General features: G+C 44.0%; 1 non-coding gene and 1 pseudogene across 1 annotated transcript; one reads left to right on the top strand and one right to left on the bottom strand.

The window, feature by feature from the left end:
• Window positions 1-17,974, bottom strand: part of LOC137350407 (histone H2A-like) — a 171,001-nt pseudogene that overhangs the window by 71,611 nt on the left and 81,416 nt on the right.
• trnas-gcu (transfer RNA serine (anticodon GCU)) lies at window positions 10,069-10,150 on the top strand. Its single transcript has one exon. It is a non-coding gene; the product is annotated as a tRNA-Ser (tRNA).

The raw sequence follows: 17,974 nt of genomic DNA, 5'->3' as shown, positions 1-17,974 counted from the left end.
GCAGGGTGTTAATGAGTTAAATCTTCAGGTTGCTGCAACCAGAATAGCCATTGTCCACAATCAGTTTTACTGTTCCAAATAAAGGGTGGAACGTTCATTGTGAATCTATAGAAACAGTCTGGTCCTGCACACTGCAGACACATCCACGTCATCACCAACCAGCTCTCCATTAATTGATGCAGTTATTTGACTTTTCCCCATTAGCTCCATGGAATTAATTTTGAAAGATTTTAAATTCCAAGCAGTTTTGTTAATATTCAGCCCTTGAGAAGAAATCATTCCCTGGCCACAGTGGAGAGAGCATTGAATATAAAACAGTAGACTACCAGGTAACACAGTGAAAGCTGATCAGCTAATCTATAATTGCTTAGTTTTCTTACTTTTGCTCTTGTTATTTGGTTTTTCATCCTTTTCAGTTCCTGACTGTGGATATTATTGTGATTAAATGTGAAAAGATGCACTGTGTCTCAGCCCCGGTATATTGACTCTTTCTCTGTACAGTGCTGTATACACTCAGATACTGACAGTGTCTCTCCCTCCCTCAACTTTCCAGCCCTGATGGTGCAGAAAGTGCTGCTCAAAGTTACACATTCTGACTGTTTACAGTTGATTAGTGAGAGATTATTAACGTATCCTTCTGCAGCGCTGCCTCGGTTAATAACAGCAGATCGAAGTCACATTTCAGATACAGAAACAGACGCATCAATTATTCACTCTTTCCCAGAGTGAGTGAGGCCGAGACAAGCAGCAACATTCCAGCCGCTCACTCTGCAATTACCCAGCACCAGCGGAAAGCAGTGAATACAGATTCAATCAGTGGGTTAATGTCCATTACAGGGATGCAAGATTCCACGGCCCAGGACAAACATCCCCATACACCGAGAACAAGCTCAGGAAAACCCGGGGGAGTTAATATCCCAATCACTGAGCATTCCAGCAACATTGAACAAGTTCCTGAACTGAGTGAACCTTTCAAAGTACAGAAGTGATGACGAGGTCAAAAAGGTCTGAACAGTTGAGGTGACTGAGCGGTTTCAGCTTCTCTGTTCAGGTTGCAGCTTTCACTGGAGGCATGTGTTTAAATCCCACTTCTGACAACTTGATTTTCAGTTACTTTGCAGAGCTTCCTTGAAGGTTTGAGGTCGAGTAAATACTGAGGAACTGTTTCTAACTGCTGAAAGGTCAATAACCGAAGATTACAGATTTAAAGAGACTCACAAAACCAGAAGGAACATGAGGAAAAATTCCTTTCTGCAACGTGTGGTTAGGATTTCAGTTATGTGGTTAGATTGGAGAAGCTGGGGTTGTTCTCCTTAGAGAGGAGATTTGATAGAGGTGTTCACAATCATGAGGGGCTGTGACAGACCCGATAGAGAGAAACTGTTGGTAGAAGGATTGAGACTCAGGTAAAAGCTGTGGCTCAGTTGGTCACACTCACCTCGAAATCACAAGCTTCTGGGTTCAGAGTTCACAGCTGACACTCCAGTGCAGCACTGAGGGTGTTGAAGGTGCTGCCTTTCAGGTGTGATGTTAAACCAAGACCTGGTCTGCATGTTTGGGTGAATGTAAAAGATCCCATGCTGCAATTTCAAACAAGTGAAGAGCAATTCTCCCTGGTGTTGTGATCAATATTTGTCCCTCAATCAGATCAGTTGGTCATTATCACATTGCTGTTTGTGGGTATTAGCTGCTGCATTTCTGACATTACAACAGTGATTACACTTCAAAAGTATTTCATTGTCTACAAAGTGCTTTGATAGGTCCAGTGGTCTTGAAAGGTGCTATATAAATGCAAGTCTTTTCTTTCTTTATCACAACACATTGCAGTGTAAAAAATGGTTCTTCATGTCACCTCTGGATCTTCTGCCAATCACCTGATATCTGTGTCCTCTGCTGACTGACCCTTTTACCACTGGAAACAGTTTCTCCTGATTTAAACTATTGAAAACGTCCATGATTTTGAACAAATGTGTCAAATCTTTTCTGAATTTTCTCTGCTGCAAGGAGAACAACCCCAGCTTCTCCAATCTCTCCACATAACTGAAATCCCTCACCCTGCTACCATTGTGGTAAATCTCTTTTTTATTCTTTCATGGGATGTGGGCACTGCTGACACAATGTGATTCCTGTCAACGCAGCGGCCCGCTGACATCATCGGACTGTGCCATGCTGTGCATAGGCACAGCTACATCTTGCCAGGATTAAGTGGCACATGTGGAGGATGATGGTCATTGCGCAGCGCCAACGTCATCGCATATCTGCGCCTGGTCCATCTTCGCACATGTGCGCTAAAGCGTCATCGGGTATCCAGCCCCTCACTCAGCTGGAGGAAGCGGCTGAATAGGAGACTTTGAGGCTGGAGCTCTCCCCCCTCGGCAACTCGCTCCAGGCCTCGTCGCTTCCTCCCCTCAGCCGCTCGCTCTACACCTCGATGCTCCCCTGGACAATTGTTCCCCACTCGCGTCATCCCGCTCTATGGCCGCTTGCTCTCTGCCCCCCAACCCCCGCTCCAGCCGCTAGCTCTCGGCCGTGCCACTTCCCTCCTCTAGGCCACTCACTACTCACTCCTACGTCACACTTTGCAGCCCACCTTGCTTCTTCGGGCGGCACGTGGAGACTGGACAAACGTGGGAACAAGTGGCCGAGAGAAGGGAAGCAGCGCAGCCTAGAGCTAGCGGCTGGAGGGGAGGGGGGGTGGGGAGTGAGCGAACGACTGGAGAATGGGGTGACATGATCGGGAGACAATCGGCCAGGGAAGTAGTGGGGGGAGCAGCGAGGTCTGGAGCGAGCGACTGTGGAGGGTGGAAGCGGCCGGTGCAAAGCAGGGGGAGAAAGCGAGTTGTGCCACCTAGTGGTTGCGTTGTCAGCAAACGCAGCCTTTGTTGTCCCTCCTTAATTGCCCTTGAGAAGGTGGTGGTGAGCTGCCTTTTTGGAGCTGCTGCAGTCCATGTGTTGTACGTAGACCCACAGTGCTGTTAGGAAGGGAGTTCCAAGATTTTGATCCAGTGACAGTGAAGGAATGGTGATATAGTTCCCAGTCAGGACAGTGTGTAACTTGGAGGGGAGCTTGCAGATGGTGGTGTTCCCATTCATCCAATGTCCTTCTAGGTGGTCGAGGTTGGGGGTTTGGAAGGTGCTGTCGAAGGAGGCTTGGTGAGTTGCTGCAGTGCATCTTCTGGTTGGTACACACTGCTACTACTGTTCACTGGTGGTGCAGGAAGTGAATATTTAAAGTAGTGGATGGAGTGCTGATCAAGTGATCTGCTTTGTCCTGGATGGTGTTGAGTTTCTTTGGTGTTGTTGGAGCTCCACTCATCCAGGCAAGTGGGGAGTATTACATCACACTCCTGACTTGTGCCTTGTAGATGGTACACAGGAGGTGAGTTACTTGCAGCAGAATTCCCAGCCTCTGACCTGCTCTTGTAGCTACGGTATTTTTATGACTGATCCAATTCAGTTTCTGCTCATTGGTAACCCCCCGGATGTTGATTGTGAAGGATTCAGCAATGGTAATGTCATTGACTGTCAAGGGGAGATGGTTAGATTCACTCTTGTTGGAAATGGTCATTGCCTGGCATTTTTGTGGCGTGCATGTTACTTGCCACTTATCAGTCCAAGCCCAATCTTGCCCAGGTCTCTCTACATGTGGACACGGACTGCTTCAGTATCTGAGGAGTTACTAATGCAACTGAACATTTTGCAATCATCAGTGAACATTTCCACTTCTGATCTTATGATGGAAGGAAGTTTATTGATGAAGCAACTGAAGACGGTTGGGGCCGAGGACACTACCCTGAGGAACTCCTGAGCGATGTCTGGTACTGAGATGACTGGCCACCAACAACCAGCACCATATTCCTTTGCGCAAGGTATGACTCCAACCAGTGGAGATTTTTCTCCTTGATTGCCATTGAATTCAATTTTGCAAGGGCTCCTTGATGCCCTTGGCAAGAGCAGTCACTGTCACCTCACCTCACCTCCTGAATTCAGCTCTTCTGTCCATATTTGGGCCAAGGCCATAATGAAGTCAGGAACTAAGTGGCCCTGGCGGAACCCAAAATGAACATCGGTGAGTAGGTTATTGCTGTGTAAGTGCTGCTTGATAGCACTGTCAGCGACACCTTCCATCACTTTACTGATGATCAAGAGGAGGTTGATCGGGCAGGAATTGACCGGGTTGGATTTGTCCTCCCTTTTGTATACAGAACATACCTGGGCAATTTTCCACATTGCTGGGTAGATGCCAGTGTTGTAGCTTGGCGGGCGGTGTGGCTAGTTCTGGAGCACAAGTCTTCAGCACTGCAGCCAGGATGTTGTCAGTATCCAGAGCCTTCAGCCATTTCTTGATATCATGTGGAGTGAAGTGGATTTAGCTGAAGATTGGCACCTGTGATGCTGGGGACCTCAGGAGGAGGCCGAGATTGATCATCTACTTGGCACTTCTGGCTGAAGATGGTTGCAAATGATTCAACCTTGTATTTTGCACTGATATACTGGTCTCCCTTATCATTAAGGATGGGGATATTTGTGGAGCCTCGTCCTCCTGTTAATTGTTTAATTATCCACCACCATTCAGGACTGGATGTGGCAGGACTGCAGAGCTTTGATCTGATCTGTTGGTTGTGAGATCACTCAGCTTTGTCTATAGCATGCTGCTTCCGCTATATGACATGCAAGTAATCCTGTGTTGTAGCTTCACTCATTTTTAGGTCTGCTTGGTGCTGCTCCTGACATGCCCTCCTGCACACTTCATTGAACCACTATTGCTCCCTTGGCTTGATGGTAATGGTAGAGTGAGGGATATGTCAGGCCATGAGGTAACATATTGTGTTTAAATACAATTCTGCTGCTGCTGATGGCCCACAGTGCCTCATGGATGCCCAGTTTTGAGCTGCCAGATCTGTTCATTTCTTCCCTCAGATATAATTGAAAAAAAAATTCTGAAGAAATGCATGAACTAAATAAAAAGGAGAGAGAAATAAATACTGACAAAATAGATGGCAGCATTTGGAAGGTAAAAAGATTTCAGTTTTATTATTGATGAGTGAGAGGAATATATCACACTTTGGGGCTTCTGGAAGTGGATTTACTGATAATCTGGGGAATTGATAGGAAACTGCTTCATAGTTGGTGGAACAAATTCCCGCCCTTGGGGTGGAGCCAACAGCTGCATCCGTCCAATAACAGACAGAGTAGAAGTACTGTATCAGGCCTTGTTAACTCAGTTGGTACAGCATGAGACTTTTAATCTCAGGGTCTTGGATTTGAGAGCCTTGTTGTGTGGTTGTTCTTCCCTTTTTCAGTCTTCATCAGCAGAGAGTTCAAGGATTGTTTGAAATTAAATTCAACAACATCACCAGATTTCAACTACTCCCACCCCGTCCCCTCCCAGTGTAATTGAAAGGACTCTCAACCTCTGCCTTCCCCCTTCCCCTCCCTCCCAGAACTGCGACAGGGTTCCCCTTGTCCTCATTTTCCACCCCACCTGCCTCCACATCCAAAGGATCATCCTCCACCATTTCCGCCACCACCAGCGTGATGCCACCACCAAACGCATCCTCCCCTCCCCTGTCAGCATTCCGAAGGGATTGTTCCCTCCGCGACACCCTGGTCCACTCCTCCATTACCCCCAATACCTCGTCCCCTTCCCAAGGCACATTCCCATGCAATCGCAGGAGATATAATACCTGCCCTTTTCCCTCCTCTCTGCTCATTATCTAAAGCCCCAAACACTCCTTTTAGGTGAAGCAGCGATTTACTTGTACTTCTTTCAATTATGTATACTGTATTCACTGCTCACAATGCGGTCTCCTCTAAACTGGGGAGACCAAATGCAGATTGGATGGAACACCTCTGCTCAGGCCGAAAGCATAAACCTGAGCTTCGGGTTGCTTGCCATTTCAACACTCTCCCCTGCTCTCATGTCAACACTTCTGTCTTTGGCCTGTTCCAGTGTTCCAGTGAAAATCAACCCAAGCTCGAGGAGCAGCACCTGACCTTTTGATTCGGCACTCTACAGCCTTGTGGATTGAACATTGTGTACAATAACATCAGAGCATGACTGGTGTCAGGCAACCACAAGCATTAACACACTCTTTGCCTTTGTCCCAGGACAGCTTTGTTATTTAATCTCTCCTGCCCTCTGCCCTATCAAACACCTTCCTCTTTGTTCTCTCCCACATGCCCCTCCCCGTCACTTGTTTAAAACCTAATTCTTTTCTAACCTGTGTCAGTTCTGATGAAAGGTCACAGACCAGAAACGTTAACTCTGTTTCTCTCACCACAGATGTTGCCAGAGCTATTGAGTATTTCCAGCACTTTTTGTTTTCATTTCAGATTTCCAGCATCTGCAGTATTTTGCTTTTATTGTGTCAGAAAGTCTTTCCTTGATTCAGGACTCTTACCTCTCTCCAGAATCTCTCTGCTAAAGATTGAACTTTATCTCATTTCACTCACAGCTCAGGGTCAGTGTGGCACAGTGGGACTTCTGGCTGTCTCCCACTTCACAGTCCATCAGTACTGAGAAAACAATGGGGAATATTACTCACATGTTGTGTTCTGTAAATTTTTACAAACACTTTAATGTATATATTGTCTCCCAAAGCAGTGACAGAATGCTGGCTTTGGTGTGTTGTTGAAATAGCTTTGTTGAGTTCGTGCTGTACTAACAGTTAAACAGTTCTTGGTTCAATCCCAGGTTTTGGCACTTTCAACCTCTCCTGTGTCTTTTTCTTTGGCTCCAATTGTCAAGCTGCATGATTTACTCTGAAATTAGCACCAGAGAACCAAGGCACCAGCGAGCATGAGGAGCTGAAATTAGCACAGATCAAATCCACTTAATATTTCTGACTGAAGATGGTTGCAAATGCTTCAGCTTCATCTTTTGCACTGACGTGCTCAGCACCACCATCATTGAGGATGTGAATGTTTTTGGAGCCTCCTCATCTTGTTAGTTATTTAATTATCCACCACCATTCACGACTGGATGTGGCAGGACTGTGGAGCTGTGATCTGACCCTGAGGGAGATATCCGTGTGCGGAGTGGCGGGATGTATGGAGAGTGATCCTGAAGAGGGTGTCCAAGCCTGGAGTGGAAGCTTTCCGTGGAGGTGCAGGAGTAGGCCATTCAGCCCCAGTGTTTTATAAAGGTTTAGCATAACTTATTTGCTTTTACTCTATGCCTCTATTAATAAAGCCAAGTGTCCTGTTTGCTCTTCGCAACCTTTTCAAACCTTGATCAAAAAAGATTGGTGTCCATTGTCTCATTCTTCCTCCCAAACTGTATCACTTCACAATTCTCTGTGTAAAATTTTATCTGTTGTGTGAAAGCCCATTTTACCAGTGTGTTTAAGTTCCTCTGAAGTGTGTTACTGTCACTGGCATAGGATGAAATTCACGAGCATTCTTTGATGCTATCTCCGTGGAAAGAGCAAGCTTACACACTAGCTCAAATTGGGATTTTGTGTGTTTAGTATCTTTCCTCATCCACCAATATAAGCACAAATCTGTCTCATAATGTGCGGTCTAAGAATGTGCCAATGTTGCAATGTGGTGATAAATTCTTCAGTGTCACAATGTACTCACCAACTGTTTCACTACTTTTCTGATTTCTGGATCCAAGTTTGTAGCTTTCCGCGATCTCTAGTGGCTTAGGGTTGAGCCTCACTTCAACGAAGAAACGGAAAGTTATGATTTAAAGATTACACTGTCAATCATTCACATCTCTGTCTTCTCCTGAACTTCGAGTTCAAATTTGTTTGTGACGTTGAGCACAGTCTTTGTCTTTGTGAAGGAATTGATTTGGGAATGGCTGTTTGAAACTGTCCCTTCTTGCACAGAAATTCAGTGCAAATACTTGATCACTCACAATTTCCTTGAGAGAAATTTGTTCACAATCGCATTCGACACGGAAACTGCCTCAGCATTAATCTCACTGAAGCAGAATGTGACCGTGTTGTATGTTTCAGAATGTTGGTGCCGTTATTTGTCGCTTTTAACCGAGACCAGGACACAGGGAAAGGTTCATCCGAGTTTGGAATATATTATCATTCAGGAGGAAGAAAAATCAACAGGAACCAAATAAGAAAACCCAGTCTCCAGATTTGAGAATCTGGAGATCCGCTTTGGGAAAGTGAATCAGAACAGAATGAAGGGTGAACAGTCCAACTGCCCAGAAGAGATGAAGACACGGCTCAGTCAACACGTTCCCCTGGTTTATGATGCTGGAACATTCATCACACAGAAATGATTCAACCCAATGACAAACATTCTTACAGCTGATAATTTATGCTACTGATTTAAGGACTGTCTCATGTGGTTACCGAGTGACGACGAGAAGATATTAAACTTTGTTCTATTCAATCTAGCTGTGATGAAGTTTGAATTTTTCTACCTTTTATAAACAGTATTTGAAGGGTCTCGGTAACAATGTTCAGTGTTGATGAGAGTGGGGTCTGGGTGAGAAGCTGCTGAGTGTGACAGGGTCAGGACTGGATGCAGGAAGTTCTCTGACAGTCTCCCTCTATCTCTCTAATGGGTTTGAGTTGATTTACGACTGGTAGCTTTTATTTTACTTTTCTTATTTAGAGATACAGCACTGAAACAGGCCCATCGGCCCACCGAGTCTGTGCCAACCAGCAACCACCCATTTATACTAATCCTACATTAATCCCATATTCTCTACCACATCCCCACCATTCTCCTACCACGTACCTACACAAGGGACAATTTCCAATGGCCAATTTATCTATCAACCTGCAAGTCTTTTGGAGGTGGAAAGAAACCAGAGCACCCGGCGGAAACCCACACAGACACAGGGAGAACTTACAAACTCCACACAGGCAGTACCCAGAACTGAATCCTGGTCACTGGAGCTGTGAGGCTGCGGTGCTAACCATTGCGCCACTGTGCTGCTGTTGGTGTTTTGATAAATGAAGGAAGTTCCCTCCACCCATTTTTTTTGGACAGACAGTGTGGTATAAGGATGTAAAGGGTTAATGCTGAAGATAGTGGGATCAACCCCTTCCACTGTCAGAGTGATGATGTAACAGTCACATGAGATGAAGTTTGGGAGAAGAGAGAGCAGCACCAAGGATATTGTGTAAATTAGAAAAGAGTTCTTAGTTCTTTCAGCAGGAACTGTGTCCAGAAAATATCGAGAAACTCACAATTTTATTATTCAGGAGTCGGAACACAGATATTAATTCCAAGTGACAGTTCTGGGACCAATTAACAAAAAAAGTAGAGAATAATATTGCTCACTGATTGAAATCCCCCAGTGAGGAGACAGTTAAACAGGTGATCTGTTGGGGCATCCTTCGATCCAAGGTTTCAGCAACATTTAATCTCCATTTTTGGTGAAATTCTCTGTTATTTGCAACTTTTTTTATCAGCTTTGATGGGCGAGTGAAAAAACTGAAAAAATTGAACAGTTCCATCCTTTCTTTTCTTCCTTCTTCTCTTCTTTCCATCAGTTTCTCTTTTCTGTCCCAGATCAATATAATGATGAGAATCCCAACTTAATCTGCTGTTTCTGGTGTTTTATCCATTCTAATCAAAATTTCAACATTCCAATCAAATCTATTTGTTATTCCACAGTGTCTCTCCATGTGTTTTATTCTGTTGTATTCTCTCACAGTCTGTTTGATGATCAATGTTACATCTCACTCTCTGTTCTGGTGAAGATCAGAAGCAGTGATATCTGTTTACACCACCCGACAAGTCGGCCTGATGCTGTGCCTCGCTGATCATGTGGGGTTAAAGCAATTCTTCCAGTCAGTTAGTTCAGTTTTCATTTCATGAGAAATTCGGTCATCATGACTTCATCAGTGACCTAATGGTTCAGGTGTCTGAGTGATGTTAATCATGATGTGATGAAATGATTGTATGTTCCAGTCTTTCCGTGGTGGGTTTTCACATTGAGTAGAAACGTGTTGGACATGGTCTGGAAATGTTTCACACCGCTCCATTCCCAACTTCATTTACTGACAGAAGATATATTTCCATCATTACACAGCTGGCTGCACAGCCAGAAACTGTGCTGAAGGTGACGGCTGTGCCTCTACATCTGACAAGGTGGCCGAGAAGTTAAGACGATGGATTGCTAATCCATTGTGCTCTGCACACGTGGGTTCGAATCCCATCCTTGTCGCTAGTTTATGAACTGTTTAGTGTATTGTTTATGTTGGGGGAGTTTATTTGTAAAGTCAGCCTCGAAACCTGTTCTTGTCAATGTCCAGACAGTGATTCCAGAATTGGTTATACTTTATTAAAATTGAGACAGACAATTGGAATTCTTCACCCAAACTGCACTGGAATGAAGATCAAATAGGGGTCACGAAACGGAGCAGGATTTTTCCTCCCCTCCTTCCTTCCATCTTTACTTTCTCTGGATTTGCACCAAGTGAAAGACAAATGGGAAAAGCAAATGGCGAGGGAGCAGATGCCGAAAATTATCCTATGGCAAGAAATTTATTTTCAAATCTTCTTGATAGATTAAGTGAGTGAGCAATGCTTTGGCAGATGGAGTTTAAAATGAGGGGTCATCTACAACCTACGATAGATCAGAGTGTTTTTTTGTAAGAGGTGAGATGTTAGAAACGGCGGAGGAGCAGAGACCCGAATACTGAATTAATAAAAGCTAGTGGACTGGTAGAAAATAATGTGAAAAGTGAACAGAATCTGAAGATTGGAACTCATGTTGCAGTGATATAAAGCTCTGTGCTCCTGAAGTAAATGTCCAAGCCCAGATTGTGGGGAATCTGTGGAGAGTGATTTGGTTTTTATTCATTCTTGGGTGTGAGTATCGCTGATAAGGCTAGCATTTATTACCCATTCCTATTGCCGTTGAGAAGGTGGTGGAGAGCTGCCTTCTTGAACTGATGCAGTCCATATGGTGCAGGAACACCCACAGTGCTATTGGGGAGGGAGTTCCAGGATTGTGACCCAACAACAGTGAATAAATGGCGATATCGTTCCAAGTCAGGATGGTGAGTGACTTGGAGGGGAACCTGCAGTTAGTGAGTTCCCATGCATCTGCTGCCCTTGTCCTTCGAGGTGGTAGTGGTCACGAGTTTGGAAGGTGCTGTTGAAGGATACTTGGCGAGTTGCTGCAGTGCATATGGAGATGGTACACACTGCAGCCACTGTTTACAGGTTGTGGAGGGATTGAATGTTTAAGGTGGCGGGTGAGGTGCCGATCAAGTGCGCTGCTTTGTCCTGGATGGTGTTGAGCTTCTTGAGTGTTGTTGAGTGGGATGTATTCCATCACACTCCTGACTTGTGCCTTGTAGATGGTGGACAGGATTTGGGGTGTCAGAAGGTGAGATACTTGCTGCAGAATTCGTAATCTCTGACCTGCGCTTATAGCCACAGCATAGATGTGACTGGTCCAGTTACGTTTCTGGTCAAGATGTTGATGGTGGGGGATTTAACGATGATAATGCTTCTGAATATCAAAAGGTAGATTTTTTTTCTCTCTCATTGGAGATGTTCACTGCTTGGCACTTGTGTGGCCAGAAGGTTGCTTGTCACTTATCAGCTCAAGCCTGAATGTTGTTCAGGTCTTGCTGCTTGCAGGCACAGACTGCTTCAGTATCTGAAGAGTTGTGAATCATCATCTAACATTCCCACTTCTGACTTATGTTGAAGAGAAAGTCGTCAATGAAACAGCTGGGATGTTTGGGTCTACGACACTACCCTGAGAAACTCCTGAGGCAATGTCCTGGGCTGAGATGATTGGCCTCCACTAACCACAACATCTTGTTTTGTGCTAGGTATGACTTCAACAAGTGGAGAGTTTTCCCCCTGATTCCCATTGACGTCAATTTTGCGAGGGATCCTTGATGCCACACTCACTCAAGGGCAATCACTCTCACCTCTCCTCTGGAATTCCAGTCTTTCGTCTCTGTTTGGACCAAGCTGCAATGAGATCATAAGAACAGAAGATCGGAAGAACTCATAGCAGGAGTAGGCCATTAGGCCCCTCGAGCTTGCTCCGCCATTCAATAGGATCATGGCTGACCTGATCATGACCTCAACCCCACTTTCTTGCCTGCCCACATAACCCTTGGCTCTCTTGTAGATAAAAATCTTGAAGACATTCAATGACCCAGCCTCCACTGCTCTCTGCGGTAAAGAATTCCAAAGATTAATGACCCTCTGAGAGAAGAAATTCCTTCTTAAATGAAAAAGCCCTGAATCTGAAACTGTGTCCCCTAGTTCTAGATTCCACCACGAGAGGAAACATCCTCTCAGCATCTACCCTGTCAAGCCCCCTCAGAATCTTATATGTCTCAATACGTTCACCTTTCATTTTTCTCAACTCCAATGAGTATCGGTCCAACCTGCTCAACTTTCCTCATGAGACAACACCTTCATCACAGGAATAAATCCAATGAACCTTCTCTGAACTGCCTCCAATGCAAGTATATCCCTCCTTAAATAAGGAGACCAAAACTGTACACAGTACTCTAGGTGTGGTTTCACCAGCACCATGTACATTTGTAGCAAGACTTCTCTACTTTTATACTCCATCCCCCTTGCAATAAGGGGTAACATTCCATTTGCCTTCCTAATTATTTGCTGTACCTGCATGGTAACTTTTTGTGATTCATGTACGAGGACACCCAGATCCTTCTACACGCAGCATTCTGTAATCTCTCACAATTTAAATAATATTTTCCTTTTCTATTCTTCCTACCAAAGTGGATAACCTCACATTTTCCCACATTCTACTCTATCTGCCAAATTATTTCCTGGAGTTGAAAGACCCTGGCAGAACCTAAATTGAGCATCAATGATCAGATTATTGCTAAGTGTGTGGTGCTTGATAGCACTGTTGGTGACATCTTCCATCACTTTGCTGATGATTGATAGTAGACTGATGGGGCGGCAATTGGTCAGATTGGATTTGTCCTGCATTTTTTTTGTGGAGAGGGCACACTTGGGCAACTTTCCACATTGTCAAGTAGATGCCCGTGTTGTAGCTCTACTGGAACAGCTTGGCTGAGGGCGCAGCTAGTTCTGGAGCACAAGTCTTCAGTACTAGTGTGGAAGTGAGCAGAAAGGCATGGCACTATGCTTAATGGGAAATGTAGCCAAGTTAGGAATAGTAGCTTTGCTGAGCTTTGATTTTAAGTGGCAGAAACCACAATGAAATAGTTAAAAATAAAGGCAGAGCGTGTGAGACTGTCAAGACTAACCGACACTGGTAATTGCAAAGACATCTGTTCTTTATGGCCTGATTGTGTGACTCCCTGTGGTTTGGAACAAATGGACTCCTGTGAATCAAATGATGTCCATCCCTGTGTGAGTGATAAGGAGTGCTCGGCCCCTCTTATCTTCGTGAACTGCCACTACTTGATGTAGCTGCAGACTGCATGAAACACTCAGGAATGTACACCTAACAGAGATAGCAGGATGCGCTGCAATTACTTGTCACAAGGTAGAGACAGACTCATGATCCATGCAGGGAGTGAGACCAGAATGATTATTGATGATTCCTATGCTCTTGCTAATTAGCTTGCTTGTCCGCTTTGTTTTATCTTGCTGGTACAAAACAATATTTTATCAGTAACAAGTATGTATTGAAAATGGAGTGTATTGTAACCTGAGTAACAGATGTACTGCATGTCACCACGTGGGTGAAGTAGAATTGTATCGCACTGATTGGTTAAACAAGGGGGTGTAGCATGAATCTTAATGTATAAACAGTAGTACCTGTATCAAAAAACTTCACTTACTCTAGTGGACCAGACAGACTCTGGGTGGAGTCAGTGTCGTTGCATTAGAGTAAGTCAGCCGGCTAAATGCGCAAATAAAGTAATTGAATTTACCTACACATCCGACTCGGTATATTTACTGAACCAGACTGAAGCCAAAAAGAGCTCAGATTTACACTAGAGCCGGAATGTTGTTAGGGCCCATAGTCTTTGCTGTATCGAGTGCCTTCAGCTGTTTCTTGCCATTATGTGGAGTGAAGCAAATTGGCTGAAAACTGGAAGCTGTGATGCTGGGGACCTCAAGAGGCCGAGATGAATCATCCACTGAGCAATTTCTGACTGAAGATGGTTTCAAATGCTTCAGCTTCATCTTTTGCACTGACGTGCTCGGCTCCACCAACATTGAGGATAGGGATGTTTTTGGAGCCTCCTCATCTGGTTCGTTATTTAATTGTCCTCCACCTTTCATGACTGGATACCTAGTTTCTCAGGGCAGTGTCCAAGGCCCAACCATCCTCAGCTGTTTCATTGATGGCTTTCTCTTCAACATAAGTCAGAAGTGGGAATGTTAGATGATGATTCACAACTCCTCAGATACTGAAGCAGTCTGTGCCTGCAAGCAGCAAGACCTGAACAACATTCAGGCTTGAGCTGATAAGTGACAAGCAACATTCTTTGATCGGATCCTGATTGAGATATCCGTGCGTGGAGTGGTGGGATGTATGGAGAGTGATTCTGAAGAGGATGTCTGAGCCTGGAGGGCAGAATCTGTGGAGAGTGGTCCTCAAAGGATGTCCGTGTCTGGAGATTTAGGATCTCTGAAGAGGGTCTCCGAGCCCATAGTGCTGGGATCAATGGAGAGTGATCCTGAAGTGGGTGTCCGAACCTGGAATGGCGGGATCTGTGGAGAGTGATCCTGAAGTGGGTGTCTGAGCCTGGAGGGCAGAATCTGTGGAGCGTGATCCTGACGAGTGTGTGTAAACCTGGAATGGAAGCTTTCTGTGGAGGTACAGGTGGAGGCCATTCATTCCCAGTATTTTATAAAGGTTTAGCATAACTTATATGCTTTTACTCTATGCCTCTATTAATAAAGCCAAGTGTCCTGTTTGCTCTTAGCTGCCTTTTCAATCCTTCTAACATTGGTGTACATTGTCTCTCTGCTCCTGCACCCAGTTTAGAATTGTAACTTTTCATTTATATGGCATTCTTCCTTCCAAATTGTATCACTTCACACTTCTCTGTGTAAAATTTCATCTGTTATGTGAAAGCCCATTTTACCATTTTTTTTTAAGTTCCCCTGAAGTGTGTTACGATCACTGGCACAGGACAAAATTCCTGAGCATTCTTTGATGCTATCTCCATAGACAGAGCAATCTTTTACGCGAGCTCAAATGTAGGATTTTGTGTGTTTCGTATCTTATTTCACCCACCAATATAAGCACAAATATGTCACGTAAATCCTGTTCACTGCAGTCCCTGCTGCTGTTTGCTGCCTATATTTACAGACTTTTATCTCAACCTCGTCACCATGTTCTCTAATATATTCAGGGGCATCAGCAGAGAAAATGTTCACCAAGCGTGGCAAGTGCAAGGAAATGTTTATTTATGTCATTATGTCATGAACATAATATACAAATTTTTACATGTGTGAATCATCAATATGTGTCTTCATAAATGGAACCCCGTCACAATAAACACTGTCACCTTTCAATGTTTAGCAGACAGGTTTGACGGCCTGATGTGTGTGATTCCCATATTAATGTGTTTGTACAAAGTTCGGGGAAAGATGGAGATACGAATAATTTACAGGGAAATCTTTTAAGCATATTACCACATCTCTCACTCACAAAGATCTGCAAACACATGGATTCCTGCACAGTGGCGCAGTGGTTAGCACCGCAGCTTCACAGCTCCAGCGACCCGGGTTCAATTCTGGGTACTGCCTGTGTGGAGTTTGCAAGTTCTCCCTGTGTCTGCGTGGGTTTTCTCCGGGTGCTCCGGTTTCCTCCCACATGCCGAAGACTTGCAGGGTGATAGGTTAATTGGCCATGATAAATTGCCCCTAGTATAGGTAGGGAAATACAGGGACAGGTGGGGATGTGGTACGAATATGGAATTAGTGTAGGATTAGTATAAATGGGTGGTTGATGGTCGGCACAGACTCGGTGGGCCGAAGGGCCTGTTTCAGTGCTGTATCTCTAAACTAAACTAAACTAAACTAAAATCACCTAAAATAAACACAGCCAGAGAGACTTGCAATAACCTGTAGCTCAGGGAAAGGACATGATGTTATGGAAGGGATTCTGTTTCTTCTGTTAAAATATTTTTTGAAGAAGTCATAATCAAACTGAATAAATGTAGGACCAGTTCTTTTTCAAGAGAGCACCAAAAGAACCAATTTGGCAACGATGTTTACTGGTTGTCACATGATTCAAGTTAAATATAGAACAGAAACCCTGGTAACCGGGAGAAATATGGTTAGTGAAGTCAGTCATGCCCCTTGATTGGACAACCTTGGCAGCAGCAGCGCAAACCTAAGACAGCAGAAAACTCACAAGCTTTGGTTGTAGCAGTAAGTGTGTTTTACCTGCTGGAGTGAGCAGCTGATAAAGTTAGCCTGAAGAATCGTCAAGGAAGGAGAGAAGACCACAACCCAGTTTGTTTTCCAGAAAATCTTTAAAAGACCCTGAGAAGTCCACTGAGTTAATTCATCTTGTCGCATGTCTTTGAAGAAAGCCTGCTAAAATTAATTCTCAATGCCTTCTGAAAAGAACTGTTCTAAAATACCCTAGTGACCTGTCTACGTATACTCGGAAGTTAGACTGTCTTCCAGTTTTGGAGCAACATATCTCATCTGATGATTTCTTCAAAAATGAGCAAATAAACAGCCCAAGAGGTTTTTTTTGTCTGTAACAGAGTGCTGAATTAAAAAAAAAATCCCTTTTATTTTTTCAGCTATCCGGTGTGTGTGTGTGCGTGTGGCTCGAAGATAAAAAAAAGGACTTTAAAAGTTGTTCAAGGTGAAAAAGGAACTTTTAAAATTTCCACCTGTGTGTTTATGCTTTACTTCATGACTAGTTAAAACTTGTTCGACAATAAATGGATAATTTTGTTGTTCATTAAAGAAACCTGGTCAGGGTCTTCTATTCTGGGAAAAATAGAGTATATGATTGACTGTATCAGTAGTGGGAAAAGTTCACATAGATGTTGTGACCTGTGGAGAAGTGGGATGAGAATAAAGAGTGCCCTCCTCTGCCCTTAGTTGTCACAGCACTTGTGATCTGGCTCAGTAGCTTAATTGGTTTGAGTGTTTGTCTAATAATCAGAAAATCTTGGATTCATATCATGGCTTCAAAAGTTTAGCTATCAATCATTTACATCCATTTTCTTGTGAACTTTAACTTTTCTTATGAATTTCATTCACAAAAGAAAACAGCTCAGTGGTTGCCTTTGTGAAGGATGTGAGTTTGAAATGGCTGTTCCTGCTCGTACAGATGTCCAGTGCTAATATTACAACGGCAACTCAATCCCCTACAATTTCTTTGAGAGCAATGTGTTTGCAGTTGCATTTAACCTGGAAAACAGCTCAACATTAATCTCACTGAAGGAAAGTGTGACCGTGTTGTATGTTTCAGAGTGTTTGTGTCATTTTGTGTCTCTTTTAACCAAGACTATAACACGACGCAAAGGGGAGGGTTGATCCGAGGTTTAGAATATATTATCATTCAGGAGCAAGAAAAATCAAAAGGAACAAAATAAGAAAACCCAGTCTCCAGATTTGAGAATCTGTAGATCCGCTTTGGGAAAGTGAATCAGAGCAGAATGAAGGGTGAACTGTCCGACTGCCCAGAAGAGATGAAGACACAGCTCAGTCAGCACGTTCCCCTGGTTTATGATGCTGGAACATTCCTCACACAGAAATTATTCAATCAATATTCATCTGCCAAGTCGGTCTGAGGCTGTGCCTCTCTGATCATGTGGAGTTAAAGCAATACTTCCAGTCAGTTAGTTCAGTTGTCATTTCATGAGAAATTCGGTCATCATGACTTCGTCAGTGACCTCATGGTTCAGGTGTCTGAGTGATGTTAATCATGATGTGATCAAATGATTGTATGTTCCAGTCTTTCCGTGGTGGATTTTCACACTGAGTAGAAACGTGTTGGACATGGTCTGGAATGTTTCACACCGCTCCATTCCCAACAGGCCATGACCTGATGTGATGGAAATTTCATTTACTTACAGAAGCTGCATTT

This window comes from Heterodontus francisci, chromosome 35, assembly GCF_036365525.1.
Source record: "Heterodontus francisci isolate sHetFra1 chromosome 35, sHetFra1.hap1, whole genome shotgun sequence".
Classification (NCBI taxonomy): Eukaryota; Metazoa; Chordata; class Chondrichthyes; order Heterodontiformes; family Heterodontidae; genus Heterodontus; species Heterodontus francisci.
This window is presented reverse-complemented; position numbering and strand designations above follow the sequence as displayed.